We start from the raw sequence: 16,523 nt of genomic DNA on the forward strand, positions 1-16,523 counted from the left end.
TAATATTGGTGTGTAACAAATGACTCTGGAATTTAGTGGCTTAAAACTGTTATGCCCAGATCGCAGAGACCCCCAAAAGACCACCATGGAGAACGAATACCACATGTAAAAGCAAAGAGCCTTTATTACCTTCAAGCTCCAGGGCTTGGTCTCTCTGTCTGATGCAGCTGTAGGAGCAGAAAGCCCTGAGGCCAGGCGGGGTAGAGTTTTTATCATAGCAGTGGCTGGGATGAGGGGATTTCCAGGGTTAAGGACCCTGATTGACTGACATTTGTCTAGGGTTATCTGTAAAACAAACATAGGTGTGTGCTAGACTCAGGGACATCTGGCCATCTTATCTAATAGTTGGAATGTTTGGGACGTCAGGTACTTCCCCTTGGAGGTAGGCCTTCCCTGGGTGGTGTCAGCTTATGGCTTTTCCTGGGTCTGGGTGTTGCCTGCCAGTAAGCCTGTCACAGAAGCTGTCATGGCAGCTGTGTGGTCAAGCTGTTTTGGGTCCCCTCTACAAAAACAACCCTTGGCTGACAAGCTACAAACTGTCCAGGGCTCTCTTTCCACTCCGTGTCCCACCATTCAGTAGGCTGTCTCTGTTAGTGACTTTTCTCATCACTATGGCTGAATACATGAAAACACAGCATAAGAAGGCAAGAGTTAATTTGGCTAATGGTTCTAGAAGGGATGCATCAGAGCAGGAAAGGCGTGGTGGCAGACCCATGAAATAGCTGGTCACACTGCAGCATCCACCGTCAGGAAACAGAGAGAAGGGAATACTGGTGCTCAACTCGCTTCCATCATTTTCCTTTTTATTCAGTCTGGGAGCCCAGCCCATAGAGTGGTGCCGCCCAATCATGGAGGGTCCTATCCCCTTGTTAAACAAAAACACGCTCACAGACACTCTCAGGTGTTTCCTATATAATTCTAAATCCCACCAAGTGGACAGTGGAGACCAACCATCATACTATCTCAAGATTTTTATCTGGCATTGGGTCCATGAAGCAAACAATGGGGCCACAGAAACTTTTTAAATCCTAAGACAACAGTTACACATTACTTTTTTCGAATTCTTTTGGTCAAACAGGTCAGAAGATTGGACTAAAGTTAAGTGGGGGACGGGGGGGGGGGGGGGAGAAGGTGGGAGGGTGGAATGACTGGCCTCTTGATGGGAAAGTGACAACCATCCACACACAGGGATGAGAGAACCCTCTGAGGGAACTGTCACAGTCTACTACAGAAAATAAGAATCCTACACAGTTTGTGCTTAAAGAGATGAGAAGGATTTTCTCAGAAACACAAACACATAGAGAACATTCAAGTCCTTTGTGTCCTGTTAGGGAAAATTATTTTAAGTTATGATATAAGAAATAGCAAAAACATCATGCATGGCAAAGGTATGATATGAATGCTCTGTGAGTAAAAACTGAAACAAGTTTAAACAGAATTAAATCAAATTGTTATAAATAGAATTGGTATGTGAAGACAGAAAACCGGTTCTTGAAAGATGAGTCATATTGCCTAAAAATAATGATTCACTAATGGACTATGTGTCCAAAGTTGAGTGTACATAAAGGAAGAGTGGATAGACAGAATATGAAGGTTGTGTCTGGGGATAAGCAGAGGATTGGTCAGCAGCTAAACTCCACATTGGATGGGGACATACAGGTAGGCCAAACACCCATCCACATAAAATAATAACAATTTCTAAAACATCCATACACATAAAATAATTTTAAAAATTATATCCGGGCGGTGGTGGCGCACGCCTTTAATCCCAGCACTCGGGAGGCAGAGCCAGGCGGATCTCTGTGAGTTCGAGGCCAGCCTGGGCTACCAAGTGAGTTCCAGGAAAGGCGCAAAGCTACACAGAGAAACCCTGTCTCGAAAAACCAAAAAAAAAAAAAAAAAAAAAAAAAAAAAAAAAAAAAAAATTAGAAAGTATGTTCCTTCTGCAGAACTCATTGAGCATAAAGTGACTCAGAGAACTTCAAAACAGACAGACAGATTTTTATCAGGTGGCTGCAAATACAAAAGCAGGGGTCATGATAGGAACTTTGTCCAAGGATAACTGCAGGCGAACACTGAATGGGGCAAAGGTTAATCACATTGTCCTGGTGATTAACACAATCCACAATCCATAGTAAAGATGTGGTACACAGAAATCCTGCCTGCAGTGTATAACAAGACATGGAAATGCCAGGATACAGGGTTGGGGATTTAGCTCCCTGGTAGAGCGCTTGCCTAGAAAGCGCAGGGCCCTGGGTTTGATCCTCAGCTCTAGAAAAAAAAAAGACAAAGTAACAAAAATGCCAGGATGCAAACAGTTGAAAGTCAAAGATGAAAAGTGTCAGAACATATTGACCAGAGTTCCAGGGATCCTCCTGTCTCTGTCTCCCCAGCACTGGGACTCGAGTTCTCATGCTTGGATGACAAACCCTTGACCCACTGAGCTCTCTCCCCAGCCCTGGTTTCTGAGACAGAGTCTCACTATGCAGGCCTGGCTGACCTGGAACTCTCTCTGTAGCCTTGGCTAGCCTGGAACTTGCTAAGTAGCCAAGGCTTCCTTGGAACTCACAGAGACCAACCTGCCTCTGCCTCCTGAGTGATAGACACGGGCCACCATTGTCTGGTTCTAACTTGGGTAGTTCTAACAAACTGAAACAGCTACTAACTTGGGTAGTTCTAACTGAAACAGCTACTTTCATCAAATAATCTCCATTTGTCTCCTGGGGGTGTGCAGAGCAAAGTTTGAGGAATGTGCAATCACCCCTTCTTGGCACAGATCATTAAACAACTACATCATCATAATCATCATCAATTATTATTTTGCAGCTTAAACTGTTCTTTTCCAGGCATTTTATGAGCCCATGACATTCATCTTTACTTACCCTGCTACCCAGGGGAAAGAAACAGTGTTGTGGTGTCAGTTCTAGAGGGCAGTTCTAGACCCAGGGCCGCTTGATCAAGTCAAAGGTAAAACTTCAGTAGAAATGACATCATCTTGGCTAGCTGGTTCCTTGTTGACAACAGTGACCTGAGAGTGTGCATTGAAAGGGCCCCTGGGTGGTGAGCCAAACCTGCCAAACAGGAAGCAAATGCATGAGAGGAACTAAGGGCAGGCATCACACTGCTCCATCCCTTCTCTCTCTCCTTCTCCCCCCACCCCCTCACAGAATTTGGACAGGTCCCAGTATAGTCGGATTTGTTACTGAAGCCTAAGTATTCACAGCGGTATTTAGAATGTAGCACTATAGGAAAGTCTTGTGTTCTCTTTTCCCTCTGAAGCTTCAGCAATTTGGGCCCACAAAATTAACTAGTGATAAACACGCTAATGAGAAAAAAGCATATGGATTTATGAATGTGTAGAAACATGTCCCATGTACCAAGTGCAAGACTCGCAGAAAGAGGTAGGCAGTAGAAGCTACAGTAATAGCTTCTTAGCCAGTGGACCAAGGTCAGAGCTCACTGGAAAGAAGGCAGAAGAGATCTAAATGCACTGAAGAAGTTCTTCTGGTTAGTTACGCTCCCCCAACTGACAGTCATCAAAAAGCCACTCTGGGCCAGGTGTCAACCTGCTCTCCTCTTCCAGTGAAAAGGTCCTTTGCAACGACTCTATACCCACATTATAGATGCAAGTTCCCCCCACAGTGCAGCTTTTCAGAGCTATCCCCCCCACACCCCGTATATGCTGGCAATGGTCCATTTAGAATTCCCCGTGTAGGGATTCCATAGGTAGACAGATTCCTACACTAAAACATATTTTCCAGATTGAGGGAAGAGCAGGACAAAATGGACCCCAGGACCCTGAAGAGCCCCATAAGGGTGGTTCAGGAAGCACTGTCCAAGGAACTTCGTAAGAGGGTAAGCAGGAAGAATGTGTGTGGGGTGGAAGCCAGCACTAACCTGGGGCTCACTGTTTATTAAAGTAGACCCTCTGAGGCTGAATGAGGCCGAGAAAGGGAGGGACACTCACTTTGTTCACACCTTCCTTTTGCTCACATATCCAACCTCTTAGGGCAGTGCTTCTCAACTCTTCCTAATGCTCTGACCTTTTAATACAGTTCCTCATGTTGTGGTGACCCCTAACCATAAAAGTATGTCGTTGCTACTTTGTAATTTTGCTACTGTTATCAATCGTAATGTAAATATCTGCTATGCAAAACCCTCCACGGGGTCGCGACCCAAATGTTGAGAACCTCTGTCCTAGGACCTTTCAATGCTCCCTTCAAAATCCGTGGGATTCCAGGTGCCTCTCTCCCACTTGCGAGCTGCAAGCCTGCTCCGTGCTACCTGCCTCTCTCTCTAGCCTGTTTCCTTCTCTGTTTTCTATTTTGGGGGTTTCAGCTGCATCAGTTGTGGAACCCACTGCTCAAATTTGCTTCAGCTTCCATCTTTCCCCTCAGAGCCTCTGCTCCACACATCTCCTCGCAGAGAATCTTTGCTCAGCTCCCCCCCTTTTTTTTTCCCAAGCACCACCTGCAGGCGGGGTCATATGCAGCCCAACCTATTTCATTCTATAACCTGGGCCGTTCACGAGGGCTCCAGCTATCCATGACGTCCTTTGTCTTTTTCTTCAGCGCTGGTCTCTGAGTGTCACATCCCAGTGATTTGCCTGTGGTGTGCACGGCTTTCCTCCTGTCAGCCCACCCTTAGCCCTCTGCATATCATAGCCACCAGAGCAGGGCAGATGACTTATTGTCCCACACATCTCAAGCTTGGAACACACCGGGTGCACCGCGGCTACTAAATTATTAAACGGGATTTGCACACAAAGAGGAGTGCAGTCGGTGTCTTAGGTTTTGCTGGTGCTAGATTCCTGGTGATTGATAAGTACTTAAAAAAAATTTTTATAAGCCTCCTTTCACCAATACCCATCCTTTGCCGTAGGAGGAAGGAAACAAACATAAAGATTCCTTTCCAATTCTGAGCAAAACACGGGTCTCTTTGAACACCCTAGCTGTTCCCTTTGTGACACGTGACACCGGCCACTTAGCACTTCGGTAATTGCCAGCTAGGCACACAGGATCACCGTCTCCGGCACTGTCCCTTTCCTCCTTGGTCTCCAGCGAGGTTTAGACTTCGGAGTGCAGGGCCAACTCCACCCCACCTCCCCATGGTGCGTGCCCAGAGTGGCCAGCACACATTCAAACCTGGGCGGCAGTGGCCAGCGCTGACCCCAGGCTGGGCCCACACTATAACTACCCCACCCCTACCCCCATCCCCGGGACCCTGGCAGCTGAACTTCTCCAGTCCGTGCGGCCCCTTCCCGCAATCCAAAATTGGTCTAAAGGGAGGTGCTTGCACGCATCTGAGAAAGAAAGGAGAAAGGGGAAACCTCCCAGAAACAAACTCTGGCAGTGGCGGGGAGCGCAGGAGGGAACGGAGTGGAGCCAGGACGGTCGGGGTGGGTCCAGGCAAGTTTGCTCTGGGTTAGGTAAACTTTTCGATTCAGTCCTACACGTCCCAGCCTGAGAGTTCCTGGTAACCCGATTAGTGCCCGAGGGTGGGCGGGACCAGGGGTCGCGCAGGCGCCTTGCTCTTCACCTCCAACCGGCTCGCCCCCACTGGGTCTCAGAGAAGCTGGGAGGAGACCTGGGAGGAGGGGATCTTTGAAGGGGCAGGGCGGAGGCAGACACAAAGCTTTTCCCTCCCCCCTCCTAGTCCTCCCCCCCAGCCACGCCCCTCCGCCCCTTGGCCTTCTCTTCCTCCTCCAGGGCGGGGAATCCTAGCCCCGCTCAGTCACCGACCTGCCGGTCACCCCCGCCTCCGGGATCTGCACCAAGGGCGCGAGGTAAGGGGCGGCGGCATTGGAGACCCCACCTCCAGTGGGGAGAACCGGGTATCAGCCGCGAGGTGCAGTGCCCCAATATTCTGCTGTCTCTTGAGATTAGGAGGAGAGAACCAACCAACTGGCGTCCTCAGCGGTCCTGCAGGACCAGTGGAGGGCCGGGGTAGCAAAGGCGAGTCAGGACGCTAGAACTTGAGGCAGGGTGACATTCCGGGGTCGGAACCAGGGAGGAGCACTGGGTGTCCTCGACTGACCTTTGCAGCCACCGAGGGTGTGGGCGAGATGACTGGTGGCGCAGGTGCGTGCGTGCGTGGTGTGTGTCTGTGTGTGCGTGTCACGCCCGCGCACACCGGAGCTGGGAGGTGGGGACCTTTGTTAAACTCTACCTGCGACGCCACCTGCCGGGTGTCAAATATGCCTGCGCTGGCAAGTCAAACCGCAACGGTCACACTGCTGCGGTGTGGAGCTCACTCTGTGATCCGACGCTTTCCCCCTACAGTGGAGCAGAGGGGTCAGCAAGTCCTGGCAGAAGAAGCTTAGGGGGTCTCTCTTTGGGCTGGTACTCCACTCTTAGCCAGGGCTCTCAGGAGCGTGGCATCTACCTTCCTGCTATGGCAACGGCCCCGGGATTGCAGGGTTCGCAGAAGTTCAGCTGGAAAGCGGATGAAGTATTGCCAAGAAATACAAGGCAAGGTCGGCCTTTGGGCCTTGAGAGGCGCCTCTCTTCTCAGAGCCCTGGAGTCCCTGGGGTTTTCCTAGTTCTGCAGAGGCAACCAGCAATCTGCACACACAGTGCAGCCGCGCTTCCTTGCAGAGCTTAGAGGCATTGTGGTTTCTTAGGAACATGGTCTGTCCACCAACAGGACTTTGTAAATATTGAAGAAATGTAAACACTTGGCAACACTCGGAAATTAAGATAAATAGTAACTTCAGCACAATGCTTTTAAAAAGAAACTTGTTTTAAAAGATCCTTGATGAGCAAAATGTCAACATTTTAAATACAGATGCTGGTTATGTCTGGGCATTATTGTTCAGTAGGACCAGTATCCCTGTTTGTCCCTGTTCTGTGGTTTATGAGGGTTGACAATGGCATGCATCATTTGGGGCAGCTTGGGCTTTCGGCATAGTCTTGTTTATTGACTGCAGAGCTTTTATTAACCTTTCCCCTACTTCAGGATAGGGAGGATGTTTTGATAAGGGACTCATTTTTCTCCTGGCCTCAGGCTCCCTGTGTCTCTGGACTTTCACATTCTTCATGCTTTTGCCTCCTTTAGGGGACAAGGGGATTTGGGGAGGGTGGAGCGGGACAGCAAGGAACCTTTATATTTAGGACTTGGGAAGAAGGTTGTTGACAGGAGCTTTTGGGTTAGGGTTTGTTCTAGGTCATTGAGGTTGGGGGACATGATGGAGAGGAACGGCCAGCAACCAGGAATTCCCTCATGTGCAGATAGGTTCTCAGAGTAATGAGTTCCCTCTAGGGGATGCAAGTGCTTATTGAGAGATGATGCCAGTGAAGGTTTGAATACAAGTGGACCCCACAGACTCATATGTTTGAATACTTGGTCCCTAGTTGGTGGAACTGTTTAGGAAGGATTCAGAAGAGGTGTGACCTGTTAGCGGAGGTGTGTCCAAAGGATGGGCTTTGAGGTTTTAAAGGTCATGCCATTCCCAGGGTGCTCTTTGCTTCCTGTTTGTGGATCAGGATGTGAGTTCTCAGCTGCTGCCCCAGCACCATGTCTGCCTGCCTGCCTCCATGCTCCCTGAATTGTGGTGATGGACTCCTATCCCTCTAGAACTGTAAGCCCCAAATAAGCCCTTCCTTCTGTAATTTGCCTTGGCCATGGCATTTTATCACAACATTAGAAAAGCAACCAAGATACTACCCCAGCAGCTCTCGTCCTCCAAGGAGACCCTTCCCGTTACCTCTCCAAAGTCATGGCCCATAGCTACTGTAAAGAGTTGTTTTGGCGCGGTGGTGGTAGCACATGCCTTTAATCCCAGAACTCGGGAGGCAGAGCCAGGTGGATCTCTGTGAGTTTGAGGCTAGCCTGGTCTACAGAGTGAGATCCAGGACAGGCACCAAAACTACACAGAGAAACCCTGTCTTGAAAAAACAAACAAACAAACAAACAAAATAGTTGTTTTGCTCCCTCCTTACTTAACTCAGCCCTTCTCCTCTTCTTCTTGGAGACAGAGCTACATGCTTTTCTTTATCAGAGGACCTTTAAGAGGACCCCATCGTTAGGCCCATTCTTCATGTGCATCCTATAACATAACATGTCCAACCCCTGTTGGTCTATCCAAGATGTCTAATGATTCTTCAAGGATCTTAATGGTTTCAGTAAGGAAGTTTGCCCTGCCTTCTTCCTTCTTTGCCTGGTGAGCCCTCTAATGCATATGCCATGAATTCTACTTGTTCACTGCCCCCAGTGAGCTTCCCAAAGCCAAATCCTAACCCTTGTGACTTGCCACTAAAGGAGTGTGGGTTGAATGAATGAATGAGTGAATGAATGAATGAGCCAGAGTATCCCTTTTTTTAAAGCACTTTGAGGAGTACACAGCAGGAAGTATACCTTAGGAGGGTAATGGCTCTGAAGGAAGCAGATAATGTTTTCATAGACCTTTATTTTTATAGATAGCAACTCAATTGTTTCTCACACAATCCAAATCACATTTTGTAGATGAGGATATGGAGGCCCAAAAGGGTCAGAGCACCAAGGGAAGCCAGCCTCCAGGTCCAGCTGCACCCCAAAGGGTTTGCCCAGACTGCAACGTCACGACCTAGAGCAGGAGACTCACTAGAGTGACAATGGCTTGGTAACTATTAGGGAAATGCTCACAGGGACTCTAGGATGATACCATCATGTGGCATGTGTGCAAACTCCCTGTGGTGACAGAGGATCTTCTGGAAACAACTGTGTTCCAAGGAGTCTCACTGGAGAGACGCTCCTTACTTTTAACCCCAGACCTGCTGCCAGCTTTGTCAGTTTCCAAGGGTAGCTTCCATCCAGTGTTCGCAGTGGTGATAAGGATGTACATTCTGGATGTCAGGAAAGCCTAGTAACCACTCACTCTGGAAGCTGCTGTTTTTACCTGCTCTGTACTTCTGACTGATGGGAGTCGAGTCCCCAGGGTTCAGTTAGATCTGAGGCTCTGGAGCTGCCTTGTGAGACTGCCTGGAAGCCTTCTCAACTCAGCTAGACTGCCCAGCTCTAAGCATTCATAAAGGCAGCTGCACTGTATTAACTACTTTCCTACTGGTTATGTCTCAGAGGTTTAGAGTCCATGATGGTGGATGAAGACGTAGTGGAAGGAGCCAGAAGCTGGGGGCTCACATCTTAAACCTTAAACATGAATCAGAGAAGTGTGAACTCAACTCTGGCAGAAGTCTTTAAACTCTCAAAGCTGACCTCCTGTGACACTTCCTTCAACAATGCCACAGCTCTTAAGCCTTCCCAAGCATCTAGAGCAAGTGTTCAAATGCCTAAGACACCCCCTTTAAACCACCACATATGCATCTGAGCTGGCTACCCCAGAGTTCTTATACTGAACATATTTTTTGAAGTGCTGGGGGTGAACCGGGGACACACACACACACACACACACACACACACACACACACACACACACACACACACACACACACACACTGAGCCACTATTCAGCCAGAAAGTGCTTTCATTGAGGTTTATCAAATCTCTGAGTCAGAAGATGCACCCACTCAGTGAGTTTTCACTTCACTCACTTGCTCATGTGGATTTTCTAGGATGTCAGCGCCAGCCTTTACTTATGTAAAAGTAGTAGCAGCCTTCTACGGGGGAAGTTCAGACTTGGAACAAAGGGTTTCCAGCTGCTATTCCTCACCTGGGAGGTGCAGCCTTTAGTTCCTGTGAATCCATTGTTGGAGGGCAGGTGTTTCTAAATCAAAGTTAGTCTGAACTATACTCTTGGGGAACTTTTCACAGACTTATAAGCCCTCCATTCAGCCTCCATCGCAACTTAAGAGACCTAAAGAGAGGATAGTATTTTAGACTCAAAGGGGAGCTATGGACTGACACCATGGTAAAGATGGATATGGTGACATTTCTGTATCTCCAATAAGTACTGAGCCTTGTCACTTGTCTGTTAAGAGTGACATTTGTATGCATTCAGCAGAGTGACATCACTAAAGTCAAGAGTAAGAATGAGCTTCCCTGTCAGGTGGGGTGGGTACCCAGATGAGGTCAAGAAAATGCCTCAAAGGATAAGGACTCATCTGCTAAGTTCATGGCGTGTGTGTGTGTGTGTGTGTGTGTGTGTGTGTGTGTGTGTGTGTGTGTTAGGGTAGGGTGTGCGTGCACACAGGCATGTGTTTAGATGCTCTTGGATGTTTGACAGGGAGCATGGTAGGGAAGAAATACTGAATGTGATTTTATTGACCCCAGCACTAGCAGCTGAATCCAGGCGCTTGAGTATGAGGCCGGTGTTGTACCACTGAGTTGCAGCAGCAGCCTGTCTTATTTTGCTGTCACTAAGTTGCCTTGAATTGAATCATCCTGCCTTAGCCTCTCAGTGCTGGGATCATAGACATATGCCACCAGGGTGTGTGGCTCTTAGCATGATTTTCAAACTGTTGTGTTCTCTTTCACCCTTTTTAAAAGTGTGTGTGTGTGTGTGTGTGTGTGTGTGTCTAGGCCATTTCCTTTAAGAAGTTCACCAGTTAGGCTAGATCAGTTGGCCAGGGAGCCCTAAGGACTCTACTTACATTTTCACATGTATCCTGGGGATCAAACTCAGGCTTGTGTTTGCAAGGTGTTACCTTACTGACTGAGCAATCCCTCAAGTCCTAACCTGCTGAGTTAAAGAGCCTGTCTACCACCCAGCTATACAGAAACACTCAGTGAGCAGTCGGAAGCACAGGAGTTACCAGGACACAGTGAGTCACTGGGGCACAGTGAGTTGAGAAACTTCTCCAGGGTGAAACTCCAGGTCAGACAGGAAGAAGGTCAAAGCAGAGTTCTGGACGCTCATGTCCAAGGTGTGTGTGGAAAAGGACAGGAAGAGCCTGTGCTGATCAGAACATTCGACCTGCTAGTTACCAGCATCTGTAGGGATTGTTTAGGACCCAGGCTCTCCCTGGCTAGGCATTTTTAATATCCACCAAGAGAAGCGTCGAGAGTCTGGGAACAAGTTGATACAGCCATTGGCAAAAGGTTGATATGATAAATATTGATTATTAATGAATGGTTGATTTATAATGAATGGTTGATTAAACAACTTTTTGTTTTGTTTTTCAAGACAGAATTTCTCTGTGTAATAGTCCTGGCTGTCCTGGAACTCGCTTTGTAGACTGGGTTGGCCTTGAATTCACGGAGATATGCCTGCCTCTGCCTCCTAAGTGCTAGGATCAAAGGCATGCACCACCGCTGCCTGGCTAAACAACCTTTTTATTTCACAGCAGAAATGTTTTCAACTTCCTAGTAGTTTGGTAAAAGTTTACACATAGCTGTTTTATGGACAAGGCCAAGAAAATAAAGTTAGATCTTGTTTTAAAATGAGGCTCTAGACATTCCAGCCTGTGGTAAGATAGCTTGCTTGTCATCAGGAATCCATGGTTTCAAGGATCTCTGAATGCCGGCCAGGCTGATGGACTCTGCTTGGGCATCCCTGATTTGGTTTTGTGTAGGAACAGTTATAAAGACATATTGTGTTTTGTTTAAATCATCAGTAAGAGTGATTTAAATGATGTTGATGAGCTTTTAGTTTCCAAATGGGAAACAAACTCAAAAACTATTCTGATTTCTGCTATGAACTTAGGTCTGATGGTGGTCTGGCTGAGTGACAGTGCAGAGTGTTAGTATGTAATCTTCCAATTGCCTGAACTCTCAGAATTTGAGTCATTTTTAAGTTCCAACTGGGAAACTTTTGTTGTTATACTTGTCAATGAATGAAGTCTTCATGCTTGCGTTCCTGAAGTTGTTCAGGTTAAAGTCTGGACCCTGGGAGCCCTTACAGCCTAGGCTTCGCTACAAGCCAATTAAAGAGACATAACGGAAAGTAGAGATAGATTTATTCTACACGGTCACTTTGAGAAGAGAAACAAAGAAGTCATGTGACTCCCAAAACCATGCTTTTACTGACATGTTTCAGTTTAAATAGACTAGAAAGAGGTATGCATAACTAAGCCGCCTTGGTGAGGTATGGTCCTGCCCTTGGTGACTGCCATTGTCTTAGCTCAGGTCTCTCTTGCAGGCTGGCGTGGAAAGTTGTCAAACACTGTAAGATCTCTTCCTGGGAGACAAATTCCTCCTCTGGTTGGCCCTAGAGCCTCTTCCTTTCCCCTTCTCCCAGCATGAGATTCCTGGGATATTCCAAATTCCAAATTTCAGCAGTCAATGACAACCATGCTGTTTTCATTAGTGGGCAAGCAACAGGGTTGGGGTAGGGAGCAGAGCAATAGAAGGCCCCTTGCTCTTGGCTAGACCGATGTTGGAAGGACAGCACTCCACCCCTGTGGACACCAGACCTGCCTGACAGGCCTGTGGAGGGAAGGGGAGGAAAGGATTGGCAATTGGTGAGGCTGCGGACAGGGGGGCACCCTTCCAATTGTGACAATGTTTCATTTAGAGTGGCTTCCATAAAGTTTCTTGGCTCCCCATTAAGGTTAACTGAGGTCTGGTATATGACCTGCGGCCAGCTCTCCTGCTGTCCCTCTCCCATGTAGAGTACCTTTCGTGGCCATCTGTCCATGGGGAACCCTATCCCATTCTTCCTATATTCTGAGGTTCCTGCCTTAACAGATGGTGTGTATCCAGTATTATTAACAGTTTTCCTCCAGGACATCTCATACTTCAATTATGCCTAATGCATTTCTCCCTAAACAGTGTACGGAGTGACCTTAGACTACACCAATGACATACACAAGACAGGAAACTACAGTTTGTTATGGCACCAATGATCCCCCTTTCTTAAACTGTTTCCACAGGACTCTGAGGTTAGAGGCAGAGTTGTTTCTAAGAGCAAAGCTAAGAAAGGGTGGGTACTCAGATCACTTTTATTTTAAGAGTAATGTGACTTTTTACAAAAGGGGGGTACTTAATCCTGTCCTGAGCATCCGAGAAGGATCACAGGGAAGATGTCTAAGATAGAAGATGGATTCATTGGTTTTACTTTAACAGCAAGCATTGTGCCTGGGGCGAGGGGCTGTGGGGGGGTGAGGGGGAGACAGCTTATCAGGGTTCTTCTTAGAACGCCGGACTCCAGCTGGCCTCTGTGAAGCATGTAGAAAGATAAGGAGGATGTGGGCTAGGCCCTCTGAGGGTTTTTAGGCCAGGGAGGGAGGCAATAACTTATGTGTGCATGATAAACAGAGGACAGTGTTGGGCAACATCATTCCTTGAACAGTAGATACACATTATCCTTCTGGGAAATAGTTCCTGGTTTCTGTTTTTTTTTTTTTTTTTGCTTTTTTTTTTATTACATTTTTATTGCATGGGGAGGAGGTGAAAGTCTGTAAAGGAACAGTCTAGTCCACAAACAGATGCTCAGAGTCCTATACAGATGTGTGTCTTTAAAATTATACATGAAGGATCAGCCTTCTTTACCTAGAACAAGTTGGCAGAAGTTTCTGTCTTAGACCAGGTTCTCTAGAAGTAGGCTCCAAGGTGAAGATGGACTAAGAAATGTTCTATGGACAGAAAAAAATAGGGAGGAAAGAAAAGGAGTGGAGTGGGAAAGAAGCCTGATAAGGATGCACATCTAGCCAGCTGCACAGAGGGAGAATTTGCTGTGTGCCATAGGAAAGTTCTGGAAACAGTATAGGCCCATGAGCACAACCAGAGCAGAGGGGCTTCCTGGAGTACTCCATCAGACTTTGGCTGAGGGCTGTGCCCAGCTCTTCACCTCTCTTCTCGGTACTGGCAAAGGGAATCCCATAGTGGGAGGGCCGTTCCCCAGCAGAGATGTACCATGAAGATGTGCAGGAGTGGGCGTGGCAGAGAGACCTGAGGGTGTGTGGGCTGACCACAGCAGCACCTGCCATAGCGAAGTTCTTAGAGTCCGAATTGGGGCCCTGGCAACCCTTAAGAGACAAACAATGGTGAAAAGAAGAGAAACTAGATTTATCCATTGTGGCCACTTTGAGAAGAGTGAAGAGGTCCATCGATGACTCACGCACCTGGCTTCAGTCATGATGCAAGATTCAGATTTAAATAAAATAACAGGAGGTGTGTTTAAGCAGTTCTGGTCAAGGGGTGGTCCCTCCCACCCATCGTTGTCACAGATATAGTCTCTCTGGAAAGGTAGTCTGACAAGTGAGAACTGTATGGAATTTCTTCCTTCAGCTGGGCTGGCACCCTTTCCTTCTGGTGTGTGAGACTCCTGGGGAAGTTCCAGTTTCTTGGGGTACATTGTTTTCAATAATGGGATAGCTAAAGAGAGATGGAAGTGTCTCTTCTCTTTGAGTATCTTTATTCCTGCTGAGATCCTGCCAGAGTTTATGGTGCCTGGCTTTAGCCTTGTTTAATGGGACAGGGTGGGTAGTCACCAATAGTTCTTCTTCGTCTCTTCTGACTGACCCCCTGCTGGTACAAGATGCAGGACCTTCTTCCTACCAGCTGTCTGTCGCTGTGACAAATAGCCCGAGAGTCAACTTAGGAGAAAAAGTTTATTTTGGCTTATGATTTCCAAGGTTCCAGGCCATGATTGGTTGGCCCCATCATTTAGGTCTGGGGCAAGACAGTACTCACATTGTAAAGCAAAGCTGCTCACTTTGTAGAAGACAGAAAGTGTGCATGAGGACATGCGGGCATGCATGGATGCATGCATGCAAGTGTGTGTATACGTGTGGGGTGTGTGTGTGTGTGTGTGTGTAGTGGAGTAGGGGAGTTGATTGAGATTAAGGCAGTAGCTGGGGACCTAATACTCCTCCTTTCAAGAAGATAACCTTAGTGACTTACCTGCCTGTCACTAAGTTCCACTCCTAAAGCTTCCACTGTAGCACGGATTCTAATTGGTCTTAATAATAAAAACCTGGAGTCAGATATCAGGGTGAAAGCTAAAAGATCAGAGAAGCAGAGCAGCAGCCACTAGAGACTTCTTAAGTCTAGGAATCCTCAGAATGAAAGAGACTGAGCTCCAGTCTCCTCCTACCTTATATTCCTCCTAATAGCATTAGGGGCTAGGAACTAAGTCATTATTAGTACATAGATCTTGGGGAAAGTACTAAGTCATTAGTACATAAGTCTTGGGGAAAGTGAAGATCCAAATCATGACAACATAGATGGCTTCCTGGTGCCTGAATGGCTACACTAGGCAGCCAGAGACTAATCTTTCTAGGCTATGTTTGTTTCTGACAAATCTGATACAGATTTGTATCCCTTTAGTGTAATATATATATATATATATATATATATATATATATATATATATATATAAATTCCCACTATGTATAAAATGAGATGACTATGGGTATGCAGATATCCTTCTGGGAAACAGCATCTGTTTTGCTTTCTAATTTAGTTTGATTTTTATTTCTTTATTTTGTGTGGATGTATGTAGGCATGTGTAGTCATGTGAAGGTCAAAGAACAACCTGGGGAAGTTGGTTATGTCCTTCCACCATGGATTGCTAGGCTGGTGGCGAGTGCCTTTTCCCTGTTGAGCTGCCACACAGAGTGGAGGAGGAGGAGGGTGGTGGTGGTGGTGGTGGTGGTGGTGGTGGTGGTGGTGGTGGTGGTGATTGGTACTGGAGATCAAACGCAGGTCCTTACTCAAACCAGGCAGGTGTTTCACCACTGAACCACACACCAGCTCTCTCTCCATTTCTATTTCTATTGGCTCCATTTTCCCTGAAACTTAACCGATGAGGTATAAAACAGAGGCATTGAGAACTATAGATCTATCTAAGATACCAGAGAATGTAAAGATCAAAAGGAGAGCTTTGTAATCATGCCAGGACTTAGTAGTACACACCTTCACCCCCCAGGCCAGTTCCTGCCAGGTCTTTACTCCATGCATTCGCATGATCCTCTGAGTCTGTATTTGTTTTCCTGCCTCCATCCTCTCTGCGTTGTTCTCCTGTTACCCTCTTCATCTCTGATAGGCTCTGGTAATAGGAGCCAGATATGCAAATTGCTTTAAAGTAACCAATCACAGGAGGCTTCAGAAATGAAGCACATTGTTACCAAGGGATGTTGATTGAACATGAAGAGTATACCAGTAATAAAGTATTAGTAAGAATTTCATGCATCTGCTATTTTGAGCCTGCAGCAGCTGGAGTAATTCTTGAGACACAGAGGGCAGAATAATGTGGCAGAATACACAGAGTCAGATGAGATTTAAAATACTGTCTTTCAGGGAAAACTCCATGATAAGGTATAATTAGGGCCATTGATATAATGTAGGAATCCATCCCTTCTTCATTCTTCACCAGTGTGTGTGGGTTTTTTTTGTTTTGTTTTGTTTTGTTTTAGTTTGGTTTTTTGTTTTTTTTACTTAGCTTAAGAATCAAGAACCATACAAATAGGAATTGCAAAAGGAAGAAAACTAGCAACTACAAGGAGAGAGTGTTGAGAGCCCAGGAGGATGGGATGATGTTTTAGCTACGGTTTCCCCACAGCCTACAATTGATTGGAATCTTCCTGGAGGATTATTTATTTTTTTCCGTGAAAGACAGTACAGTGAAAGTATAAAAAGCTTCCAGGAAAAGTGCACTCAGGTCTCCCAGAAAGAGTCTGACTAGACCCTAACGCTTCATATTTCTC

General features: G+C 46.7%; 1 protein-coding gene and 1 long non-coding RNA gene across 3 annotated transcripts in view; one reads left to right on the forward strand and one right to left on the reverse strand.

Annotated features, from left to right (window-relative positions):
• Positions 1 to 1,743: 1,743 nt before the first annotated feature.
• Positions 1,744 to 6,046, reverse strand: LOC121828879 (uncharacterized). Its single transcript, XR_006071527.2, has 3 exons — positions 5,742 to 6,046; positions 2,883 to 3,071; positions 1,744 to 2,271 (listed from the first exon to the last, which is right to left on the reverse strand). It is a non-coding gene; the product is annotated as an uncharacterized LOC121828879 (long non-coding RNA).
• Rin2 (Ras and Rab interactor 2) overlaps positions 5,640 to 16,523 on the forward strand; it is a 214,052-nt gene continuing 203,168 nt past the window's right edge. For both annotated transcript variants that reach the window (XM_076570778.1, XM_016002984.3), the window contains exon 1: positions 5,640 to 5,785. The gene's annotated coding sequence lies outside the window, so the exon portion shown is untranslated. The remainder of the gene's footprint in view (positions 5,786 to 16,523) is intronic.

Source organism: Peromyscus maniculatus, chromosome 4 (assembly GCF_049852395.1).
Source record: "Peromyscus maniculatus bairdii isolate BWxNUB_F1_BW_parent chromosome 4, HU_Pman_BW_mat_3.1, whole genome shotgun sequence".
In the NCBI taxonomy this organism is placed as follows: Eukaryota; Metazoa; Chordata; class Mammalia; order Rodentia; family Cricetidae; genus Peromyscus; species Peromyscus maniculatus.